This window comes from Lolium rigidum, chromosome 4, assembly GCF_022539505.1.
Source record: "Lolium rigidum isolate FL_2022 chromosome 4, APGP_CSIRO_Lrig_0.1, whole genome shotgun sequence".
Lineage (NCBI taxonomy): Eukaryota > Viridiplantae > Streptophyta > Magnoliopsida > Poales > Poaceae > Lolium > Lolium rigidum.
In genome coordinates, this window is record NC_061511.1 from 65,016,509 (window position 1) to 65,028,638 (window position 12,130).

Here is a 12,130-nt window from a genome sequence, read left to right on the forward strand (position 1 = left end):
CTCTCCACGATAGCCACCAGGCGTGTACGGGCTGGGCGAAGCGCGCAACGACTGGGACCTGATCTACCACGTGTCGTGCGAGGGACAGGCGAGGAAAAGAAAAGATGCTCGGCGAGAAAAAAAGAGGTCGCGACCAGGAGAAAAGGAGGCCGCGTGCCCTAATCCAGATTCCCTGCCGCTTCCTCTCGACGGCCTCCACGCGAGTCCTCGCCCCGCCGCCACCGCTCTCTCTCCTCCTTCCCCTCGTAGCAGTGGCGGCCTCGGCCTACTACGAGGATGAGGGTGGCGCAGACCCCAGATGCCCAAAGCTCTCGCGAGCACGAGCATCGCAGCCGTGGCGCTTGTGAGGACTGCCATGGAGGAAGGTGGTGTTGCGGCAGGACTGGCTGGTCGCGGATCTTTAGGAGAGGAGGACGAGTGAGGCCAGCAATCAGCACGGCAGGGGCACCATGCCGTGTGCGGAGACTCTCCTCCCCGGCTTCTCCGTTTCTTTGAATCTTCGATGCGATCCCCGAAGAGCCTATGAAGAATCTGGAGGGAGAGTTTGATGATTAAGGACGAGGAGCCAAGCACACACGACAAACCAATTCAAGTCAGGTAGCTTGCCCACTTCAAGTCACGGAGCTTACCCTCTTCCAATCCCCAAATCCAGCCTATATTAATCGTATTTTCTTGCTCAATTTGTCTATTGCTGATCTTGCTTACTCTCGTAGGCTGCCTTAAAAGAATTTCTAATCGAACTGGAGAAGATTGTGTTTACCTGCTGCAAGGGGATGATGTGCATCTTTTTGGTTGATTACCTTGCTCATTTTCTGCAGGTTTAAGGCTTCGGCAGGTCTAACCAGCAGGGGTGCTCAACTCACACCTAAGCAAGAAGATCAAGAAGCGGAACTGGTATAGGAATCGTATGAAGATTTGGATCCAGGCCAGCGAGAGCAAGGACAAGGTGCGCTCTAATCAGTACCGCTGTAGATGTGCCATAATTTTGATTTAAATGTATGTGAATGGAAGTGCTCGTGATGCAATGTGTCGCTTTTTTCTTATAATTTGACACTAATTTGTGATTTTCTCCACTTATGAACCATGTAGCAGTTTTGATTCTTATCTCATGCGGATTTTGCGAGGAGATGCCGCCTTTCGTTGCGATGTTGGGGGCTTTTACAGTGCTGCGGGTTGCTGCTCTGCAATGATGTTAGGTTCTCACTTCTATACCTCTAGGCTAGCTGTAGTTTTTGGAGCTAGATATTACTGTCGAAAACCTTGTTGTCTGGGTGTGTCATGGAGTAGAACTACTATGGTTTACATGTTTGGTTCATGCCACCGCCCTTTTGTTGCAATTCTTAGATTAGATTGAAACTATAGTCCATTTTTTTTTATCTTGCTATGGTTAGTGTTTTATTTCTGAAAGTTGCATTTCAATTTGTAGTTCTTGTGAGGTATTGGGTTTATATCAGATCAAAATTTCAATTGTCATGCATTATGTTGTATCTTATTTCTGGTCTGCCTTTTAATGTTCCTATTTACCGATAAATAAATTGCTACCTTTCCCTAGGTATATAATATTTCATTTAATTTATGCATTAATATAAAATTTTCCTTTCAGCGATGGCGACACAAGCAAGAACACAGTCCCCAAATGGTAGCTTTCTCTCTTGTGTGGACATGCTATCATATATGTAGTAAGTATTCCACTATCGATTGACATAATTTATTTTATAGGTTTGCTCTTTATTTGTGGACCAATATTACAATATACGACACGAGACAGGAGACTAGGTGCATAACCTTTTATCAAGATACCATCAGGACTGGCCGGGCATGTTCTGATTGAGTCATGGAATATGTAACAACAATGCCTTTGTAAGCCCTACTAGGATAATTTGTTACTACAACTGGTTCAACTTTAACCATGACTAATTCTCCTTATTTCCACCCTTTATGTGTTTCAATAGGACATTGGCAATCTCTGTGTCAGCTGTATCTGATCTTTCTCAACTTCAGGCTATGTTTTTCAATATAGGCCTATTATATGTGTGGTCTCCTTGTATTTGGTGAGTTACTTTTTACCTGGTTAATTGTAGTCTGTATTCCCTTGTTAATCACTGATGTCTACGGGAGCTTCTATTCTTGTAGACAGTGTTGGGCCTCCAAGAGCAGAGGTTTGTAGAACAGCAGCAAGTTTCCCTTAAGTGGATCACCCAAGGTTTATCGATCTCAGGGAGGAAGAGGTCAAAGATATCCCTCTCATGCAACCCCGCAACCACAAAGCAAGAAGTCTCTTGTGTCCCCAACACACCTAATAGGTGCACTAGTTCGGCGAAGAGATAGTGAAATACGGGTGGTATGAATAAGTAGTAGCAACGGCACCGGAAAAGTGCTTTGCCCGGGACGAGTAAACAAGCGAGTAGTAATGCAGCAGTAGTAACGCAAGTAAAACAGTAAACAAGCAGCGATAGAAGTATTTAGGAACAAGGCCTAGGGATTAGACTTTCACTAGTGGACACTCTCAACATTGATCACATAATAGAATAGATAAATGCATACTCTACACTCTTGTTGGATGATGAACACATTGCGTAGGATTACACGAACCCTCAATGCCGGAGTTAACAAGCTCCACAATAATGCTCATATTTTAGTAACCTTTAGTGTAAGATAGATCAAAAGACTAAACCAAGTACTAGCATAGCATGCACACTGTCACCTTCATGCATATGTAGGAGGAATATATCACATCAATATTATCATAGCAATAGTTAACTTCGCAGTCTACAAGAGATCATGATCATAGCATAAACCAAGTACTAACACGGTGCACACATCGTCACCTTTGCACACGTGCAGGAGGAATAAAACTACTTTAATAACATTGCTAGAGTAGCACATAGATAAATTGTGATACAAACACATTGCAATCATAAAGAGATATAAATAAGCACCTCACTATGCCATTCAACGAGTGAATAAGTATTCTGTGAAATATAGCCTAAGAGACCCACACGGTGCACACACTGTCACCTTTACACACGTGGGACAAGGGGTCTCCGGAGATCACATAAGTAAAACTCACTTGACTAGCATAATGACATCTAGATTACAAGCATCATCATATGAATCTCAATCATGTAAGGCAGCTCATGAGATTATTGTATTGAAGCACATAGGAGAGAGATGAACCACATAGCTACCGGTACAGCCCCGAGCCTCGATGGAGAACTACTCCCTCCTCATGGGAGCAGCAGCGGTGATGAAGATGGCGGTGGAGATGGCAGCGGTGTCGATGGAGAAGCCTTCCAGGGGCACTTCCCCGCTCCGGCAGGGTGCCGGAACGGAGACTCCTCGTCCCCCGGATCTTGGCTTCGCGATGGCGGCGGCTCCGGAAGGTTTTCCGTATCGTGGTTTTTCGCTTCGGGGTTTTCTCGACGGAGGCTTTAAATAGGCGAAGAGGCGGCGCGGGAGGGTCGAAGGGGTGGCCACACCATAGGGCGGCGCGGCCGGGGCCGGGCCGCGCCCGCCTATGGTCCGGGTGGCCCGTGGCCCCCTCCGGTCCTTCTCGGGTGTTCGGAGGCTCCCGGTGAAAATAGGGACCCGGGTCTTGATTTCGTCCGATTCCGAGAATATTTCGTTACTAGGATTTCCGAAACCAAAAACGACGAGAAAACGGGAACTAGCACTTCGGCATCTTGTTAATAGGTTAGTTCCGGAAAATGCACGAATATGACATAAAGTGTGCATAAAACATGTAGGTATCATCAATAATATGGCATAGAACATAAGAAATTATCGATACGTCGGAGACGTATCAAGCATCCCCAAGCTTAGTTCTGCTCGTCCCGAGCAGGTAAAACGATAACAAAGATAATTTCTGAAGTGATATGCCATCATAAACTTGATCATATTGTAAACATATGTAGTGGATGCAGCGATCAAAACAATGGTAATGACATGAGTAAACAAGTGAATCATAAAGCAAAGACTTTTCATGAATAGTACTTCAAGACAAGCATCAATAAGTCTTGCATAAGAGTTAACTCATAAAGCAATAATTCAAAGTAGAGGCATTGAAGCAACACAAAGGAAGATGAAGTTTCAGCGGTTGCTTTCAACTTGTAACATGTATATCTCAATGATAGTTTGTCAACATAGAGTAATATAACAAGTGCAATATGCAAGTATGTAGGAATCAATGCACAGTTCACACAAGTGTTTGCTTCTTGAGGTGGAGAGAGATAGGTGAACTGACTCAACATAAAAGTAAAGAGAATGGTCCTTCAAAGAGGAAAGCATCGATTGCTATATTTGTGCTAGAGCTTTTATTTTGAAAACATGAAACAATTTTGTCAACGGTAGTAATAAAGCATATGAGTTATGTACATTATATCTTACAAGTTGCAAGTCTCATGCATAGTATACTAATAGTGCCCGCACCTTGTCCTAATTAACTTGGACTACCGGATCTTTGCAATGCACATGTTTTGACCAAGTGTCACAATGGGGTACCTCCATGCCGCCTGTACAAAGGTCTAAGGAGAAAGCTCGCATTTTGGATTTCTCGCTTTTGATTATTCTCAACTTAGACATCCATACCGGGACAACATGGACAACAGATAATGGACTCCTCTTTAATGCATAAGCATGTGGCAACAATTATTATTCTCATATGAGATTGAGGATATATGTCCAAACCGAAACTTCCACCATGAATCATGGCTTTAGTTAGCGGCCCAAAGTTCTTCTCTAACAATATGCATGCTCCAACCATGAAGGTGGTAGATCTCTCTTGCTTCGGACAAGACGGACATGCATAGCAACTCACATGATATCCAACAAAGAATAGTTGATGGCGTCCCCGAAACATGGTTATCGCACAACAAGCAACTTAATAAGAGATAAAGTGCATAAGTACATATTCAATACCACAATAGTTTTTAAGCTATTTGTCCCATGAGCTATATATTGCAAAGGTGAATGATGGAATTTTAAAGGTAGCACTCAAGCAATTTACTTTGGAATGGCGGATAAATACCATGTAGTAGGTAGGTATGGTGGACACAAATGGCATAGTGGTTGGCTCAAGTGTTTTGGATGCATGAGAAGTATTCCCTCTCGATACAAGGTTTAGGCTAGCAAGGTTATTTGAAACAAACACAAGGATGAACGAGTACAGCAAAACTCACATAAAAGACATATGGTAAACATTATAAGACTCCATACCGTCTTCCTTGTTGTTCAAAACTCAATACTAGATGTTATCTAGACTCTAGAGAAACCAAATATGCAAACCAAATTAGCAAGCTCTAAGTATTTCTTCATTAATGGGTGCAAAGTATATGATGCAAGAGCTTAAACATGAGCACAACAATTGCCAAGTATCAAATTATCCAAGACATTTTAGAGTTACTACATGTAGCATTTTCCAATTCCAACCATATAACAATTTAACGAAGAAGAAACTTCGCCATGAATACTATGAGTAGAGCCTAAGGACATATTTGTCCATATGCTACAGCGGAGCGTGTCTCTCTCCCATAAAGTGAATGCTAGGATCCATTTTATTCAAACAAAACAAAAAACAAAAACAAACCGACGCTCCAAGCAAAGTGCATAAGATGTGACGGAATAAAAATATAGTTTCAGGGGAGGAACCTGATAATGTTGTCGATGAAGAAGGGGATGCCTTGGGCATCCCCAAGCTTAGACGCTTGAGTCTTCTTAATATATGCAGGGGTGAACCACCGGGGCATCCCCAAGCTTAGAGCTTTCACTCTCCTTGATCATATTGCATCATACTCCTCTCTTGATCCTTGAAAACTTCCTCCACACCAAACTCGAAACAACTCATTAGAGGGTTAGTGCATAATAAAAATTCACATGTTCAGAGGTGACACAATCATTCTTAACACTTCTGGACATTGCATAAAGCTACTGGACATTAATGGATCAAAGAAATTCATCCAACATAGCAAAAGAGGCAATGCGAAATAAAAGACAGAATCTGTCAAAACAGAACAGTCCGTAAAGATGGATTTTATTAGGCCACCAGACTTGCTCAAATGAAAATGCCCAAATTGAATGAAAGTTGCGTACATATCTGAGGATCATGCACGTAAATTGGCTTAATTTTCTGAGCTACCTACAGGGAGGTAGACCCAGATTCGTGACAGCAAAGAAATCTGTAACTGCGCAGTAATCCAAATCTAGTACTTACTTTACTATCAAAGACTTTACTTGGCACAACAAAACTCAAAACTAAGATAAGGAGAGGTTGCTACAGTAGTAAACAACTTCCAAGACTCAAATATAAAACAAAGTACTGTAGCAAAATAACACATGGGTTATCTCCCAAGAAGTTCTTTCTTTTTAGCCATTAAGATGGGCTCAGCAGTTTTAATGATGCACTTGCAAGAAATAGTATGTGAAGCAAAAGAGAGCATCAAGAGGAAAATTCAAAAACATATTTAAGTCTAACATGCTTCCTATGCATAGGAATCTTGTAAATAAACAAGTTCATGAAGAGCAAAGTAACAAGCATAGGAAGATAAAACAAGTGTAGCTTCAAAAATTTCAGCACATAGAGAGGTGTTTTAGTAACATGAAAATTTCTACAACCATATTTTCCTCTCTCATAATAACTTTCAGTAGCAACATGAGCAAACTCAACAATATAACTATCACATAAAGCATTCTTATCATGAGTCTCATGCATAAAATTATTACTCTCCACATAGGCATAATCAATTTTATTAGTTGTAGTGGGAGCAAATTCAACAAAGTAACTATCATTATTATTCTCATCAAGTGTAGGAGGCATAGTATAATCACAACAAAATTTACTCTCCATAGTAGGTGGCACCAAAAGACCACTATCATTATCATCATAAATAGGAGGCAAAGTATAATCAAAGAAAATTTTCTCCTCAATGCTTGGGGGACTAAAAAGATCATGAAAACCAGCTTCCCCAAGCTTAGAACTTTCTATATTATTATCAACAATGGTGTTCAAAGCGTTCATACTAATATTACTACCAGCATGCAAATAAGATTTCATAGGTTTTTTTAATTTTCGCATCAAACAATCCATGTTTTAAATCAGGAAATAGAATAAGAAGCTCATTGTTGTCCATTATGCCAAACTAGTGTAAACAAGAAACAAAAAGATGCAATTGCAGGATCTAAAGGAAATAGCTTCGAGCACACACACAACGGCGCCGAGAAAAATACTTTACCCGGGACCGTAGTATGAGTGCCTTTTACCTTTCCTCCCGGCAACGGCGCCGTGAAAATTGCTTGATGTCTACGGGAGCTTCTATTCTTGTAGACAGTGTTGGGCCTCCAAGAGCGAGAGGTTTGTAGAACAGCAGCAAGTTTCCCTTAAGTGGATCACCCAAGGTTTATCGATCTCGGGGAGGAAGAGGTCAAAGATATCCCTCTCATGCAACCCTGCAACCACAAAGCAAGAAGTCTCTTGTGTCCCCAACACACCTAATAGGTGCACTAGTTCGGCGAAGAGATAGTGAAATACGGGTGGTATGAATAAGTAGTAGCAACGGCACCGGAAAAGTGCTTTGCCCAGGACGAGTAAACAAGCAGTAGTAACGCAGTAAAACGAGTAAACAAGCAGCGATAGCGATATTTAGGAACAAGGCCTAGGGATTAGACTTTCACTAGTGGACACTCTCAACATTGATCACATAACAGAATAGATAAATGCATACTCTACACTCTTGTTGGATGATGAACACATTGCGTAGGATTACACGAACCCTCAATGCCGGAGTTAACAAGCTCCACAATAATGCTCATATTTTAGTAACCTTTAGTGTAAGATAGATCAAAAGACTAAACCAAGTACTAGCATAGCATGCACACACTGTCACCTTCATGCATATGTAGGAGGAATAGATCACATCAATATTATCATAGCAATAGTTAACTTCGCAGTCTACAAGAGATCATGATCATAGCATAAACCAAGTACTAACACGGTGCACACACTGTCACCTTTGCACACGTGCAGGAGGAATAAAACTACTTTAATAACATTGCTAGAGTAGCACATAGATAAATTGTGATACAAACACATTGCAATCATAAAGAGATATAAATAAGCACCTCACTATGCCATTCAACAGGTGAATAAGTATTCTGTGAAATATAGCCTAAGAGACCCACACGGTGCACACACTCGTCACCTTTACACACGTGGGACAAGGAGTCTCCGGAGATCACATAAGTAAAACTCACTTGACTAGCATAATGACATCTAGATTACAAGCATCATCATATGAATCTCAATCATGTAAGGCAGCTCATGAGATTATTGTATTGAAGCACATAGGAGAGAGATGAACCACATAGCTACCGGTACAGCCCCGAGCCTCGATGGAGAACTACTCCCTCCTCATGGGAGCAGCAGCGGTGATGAAGATGGCGGTGGAGATGGCAGCGGTGTCGATGGAGAAGCCTTCCGGGGCACTTCCCCGCTCCGGCAGGGTGCCGGAACGGAGACTCCTGTCCCCGGATCTTGGCTTCGCGATGGCGGCGGCTGCGGAAGGTTTTCCGTATCGTGGTTTTTCGCTTCGGGGTTTTCTCGACGGAGGCTTTAAATAGGCGAAGAGGCGGCGCGAGGAGGGTCGAAGGGGTGGCCACACCATAGGGCGGCGCGGCCGGGGCCTGGGCCGCGCCGGCCTATGGTCCGGGTGGCTCGTGGCCCCCCTCCGGTCCTTCTCGGGTGTTCCGGAGGCTCCCGGTGAAAATAGGAACCCGGGTCTTGATTTCGTCCGATTCCGAGAATATTTCGTTACTAGGATTTCGAAACCAAAAACAGCAGAAAACAGGAACTGGCACTTCGGCATCTTGTTAATAGGTTAGTTCCAGAAAATGCACGAATATGACATAAAGTGTGCATAAAACATGTAGGTATCATCAATAATATGGCATAGAACATAAGAAATTATCGATACGTCGGAGACGTATCAATCACCTATTATTTCGGATATGTATGTAACCGAAAATTCCCTGAAGTATGAAGAAATAAGCATTTTTCTTATGGATGTAGTTATGTGTTCCATTGTCATGGTTGTTTAAATATTTTCAAAGGAGGGACCTTAATGAATATCTTTACTCAGGTGTGATTTATTCTTTTGTAGGATGATATACAAATTGGTTCCAGTTCGAGGTTTCCAGCGATTGTCAGGGCATCGACTGCGTAGTATCTAACAGGGACGCTCCAACTGCGTCAGGTTGTTGCTAGCGGGGAATGGAAAGGTGAAGACAAGATCTCCACGACACCGTATCCTGCTGCCAAGTAGGTGATTGTGTGCTGTGATTTTTTGTGGGGTTTGGTTTTTTCCTTCCATAAGTGGATGTGGTCATCTTCAAATTTTGTTCTTTTCTATTTTGTAGGTTCTTTGATTGGTTTGCGACTGCACATGCCAGAGATCAAGAATAAGGTGGGTAGCACAACTCATTTGGTGTTTGATGGAATGTCTCATTGGGATATGTGATTTTGTTCTATAAGCTGTAGTAATCACACACTAAATACTGGTTATATAGTCAAAAGTAAATTTATAATTAATTTGTTGTGCACGTTCAATAGTTGATGTTGTTCTTAGAGCTGTGTTTTTCATCTGTGTGCAGCTCTGTACTAGACATGTGAATGGGATATCTTTTTCTTGCAGGAATTATGGGTTCACAAGACCATAAGTTTACTATTGTTGGTGAAATAGTATCCCTCGGTTACTTTCATAGTTTCATGCTTAGGGGTTCGATCCTCTGCGGGGATGCTTATATATACTTTGAACCTTCCGCTACACCTGGTTTTTCCGAAATTCTATCATCTTTGCGGGAAGATATGGAAGTATCATTCATATTTTAAATCATTTTCTTCTATGACTGCTCAGGGTGTTTAAAGCTAAATTACTTGCGCTTGTATTGTATTTAACCACTCAACAATATATTTGCTCCAATAACTTTTCCCGAAAGCTGATTTCTCATTATCTCCATTTCCCAATTCCTTCTGGTGCTCATGCCGATTGCTGGAAGAATCCTAATGGTATAGACTATATACTCTGCTCCTCTGCTAAGGTTAATCCACTGGGTATGTTGCGAAGATAGTTTCATCTTCCCATAATGTTTGGTGATCAATTTTAACGTGCATCATATGAGGAAGCATTGACAAGGCTTTTTTTTAATGTTGGTATATTGCTGCAATCATTAAAATAGCAATCCTTGTTACCTTAGTATCTACAGCCTTGGTTCTATATTAAATGTTGCAGATTTGTCAAGATTTGCATGTGTCTACACACTGAAACGCGTTTGGATACATGCTTATCTAGACAAATCTGTGAACCAAGGTAGTAATAGTTATTGGGGAAGCTGTAAAGATCACCTGTTTGCTATAGAAAAGATATTCAGTTATTAGATCATTTCTTCCCCTAAAAGCATAACTATGTTTACAATCTCTGTTGAGAATCATTCCCTAGCTCATGGTCTGCCAAAGTGTTGATGCAAATATAAGTAAACCTGCACAAATTTGTTATTAGGCCGACATAGCCGACTAAAAGTCTTGAGAAGTTTATGAACGCAGAACTTGATAAAACTTAACAAGTTTGCATCGCACAACTATATGAAACTGTTCACTGAAGAACAACTAATCTTTCTCCACACAGGATAATGTGCATTAAATATATACTTATTCATTTACGGAATAGTAAAAGAGACCGCAATAATAAAAAGAACATGTAGTTCAGGCTAGATTTTCAATGCAAAATTGGGACGAGACCTTCTGTTTCTTTTGAATAACTGCATTTCCGCCATACTATTTGTTTGCCATCGAAATGGAGCATGTTTGCTGGGCATCTCTCCATGTTAATTCACATAGGCATAGTTTATTAGATTAAATTTGCAGATGTAGCATTTTTTTAGCATAAATGGATTCATGAGCCCTTCAATAGTCATTCTTTGCGCTTGTTAATGAAATGATCATGTAGATATTGATGGCAATGAATTAAGGGCAATCAGTTTTTCTGCTTTGCTAAGCCGAAATTGCAGTCAGTATCTTGATAATGTATCTCAATTCCTAAATCCTTGTTGTTCCTTTTCTAGGAATTTGAAAATATTACTGCAGATGGATAGGTAAATTTCATGTTCCATCTAGAATGCTCGTCGCTGCTGACACCAGGTACCTCGTGACACACGTCGACATACTCCCTTCAGAGCCATCTATCCATAGTCCATAATCCTTCTGGGAAACTATTTTGATTTCTTCAGAATATCGGTTGTGTTTTAAATTCTCTTCTTTCCTGAATGAACATACTAAAGCTCAAAATTCCGAACTTTGTGCTCTGGGTCTGACATCCTTTTATGTTTTAGATGAGCAATAGCATTATATATTTTATCTTCCGTGAAATAGAGCAAGTAGGAAACAATTTAACATTATTTTTTCTTAGGCGATGATCAACGGAAATCATAAGTAAAATTTGAAGTACTAAAGTGTTTGTTTCTACCTCCTTCTGATCCATGTGTTGTGCCGTTATGTTCCTATTAGATAAAGAAGCCAATATCCAGATCTATCAAAAGTTTTACTCCATCCCATATAAGTTGTCTTAGATTTACAAAAAAGTTGGATGTATCTACACACTGTTTAGTGTTTTTACACACCCAAACTTTAACAAATCTAAGACAAGTTTCGTAGGACGGAGGGAGTACTACCATTTGAGCTTTTATTTTTTAAATATTTAATGGAATGTACTTGTAGTTTTTTCTTGGTCAGAAGACCCCTTGCTTTCTAAGTACATGCAGTTCATAAAGCTATACTGACTTGTGCAGATATCTTATAATGTACTTGTTTCTTCTCGATTTCCTTCTTGCACTTGATGTCTGCGGTCACACACCAACTCTTTCATCTGGTTACAGACAAATTTCAGAATGCCAATTCTATGGAGAAACAACAGAGGATTGCTAGATGACAAGAACCCTTCCGTGCTGATGCACTACATCACCCCTGTCCTGATGTTCCAGCTCTACAAGCTTTGCTGCTGAACTCTGTGTGCTCTGTGTGTGCTCATTTTATCAGTGCACACCATCAGCTGTGCTAATTAGTTCAGGCCTCATTTCAACCTTGTATGTG

The 12,130-nt window shown here is 41.1% G+C and overlaps 1 long non-coding RNA gene across 1 annotated transcript; it reads left to right on the plus strand.

Moving 5' to 3' along the window:
- The first annotated feature begins 1,082 nt into the window (after positions 1-1,082).
- On the plus strand, positions 1,083-12,068 carry LOC124649082. Its single transcript, XR_006986531.1, has 7 exons — positions 1,083-1,196; positions 1,604-1,639; positions 1,720-1,860; positions 1,953-2,051; positions 9,150-9,307; positions 9,406-11,182; positions 11,928-12,068. It is a non-coding gene; the product is annotated as an uncharacterized LOC124649082 (long non-coding RNA).
- The last annotated feature ends 62 nt before the right edge of the window (positions 12,069-12,130 follow it).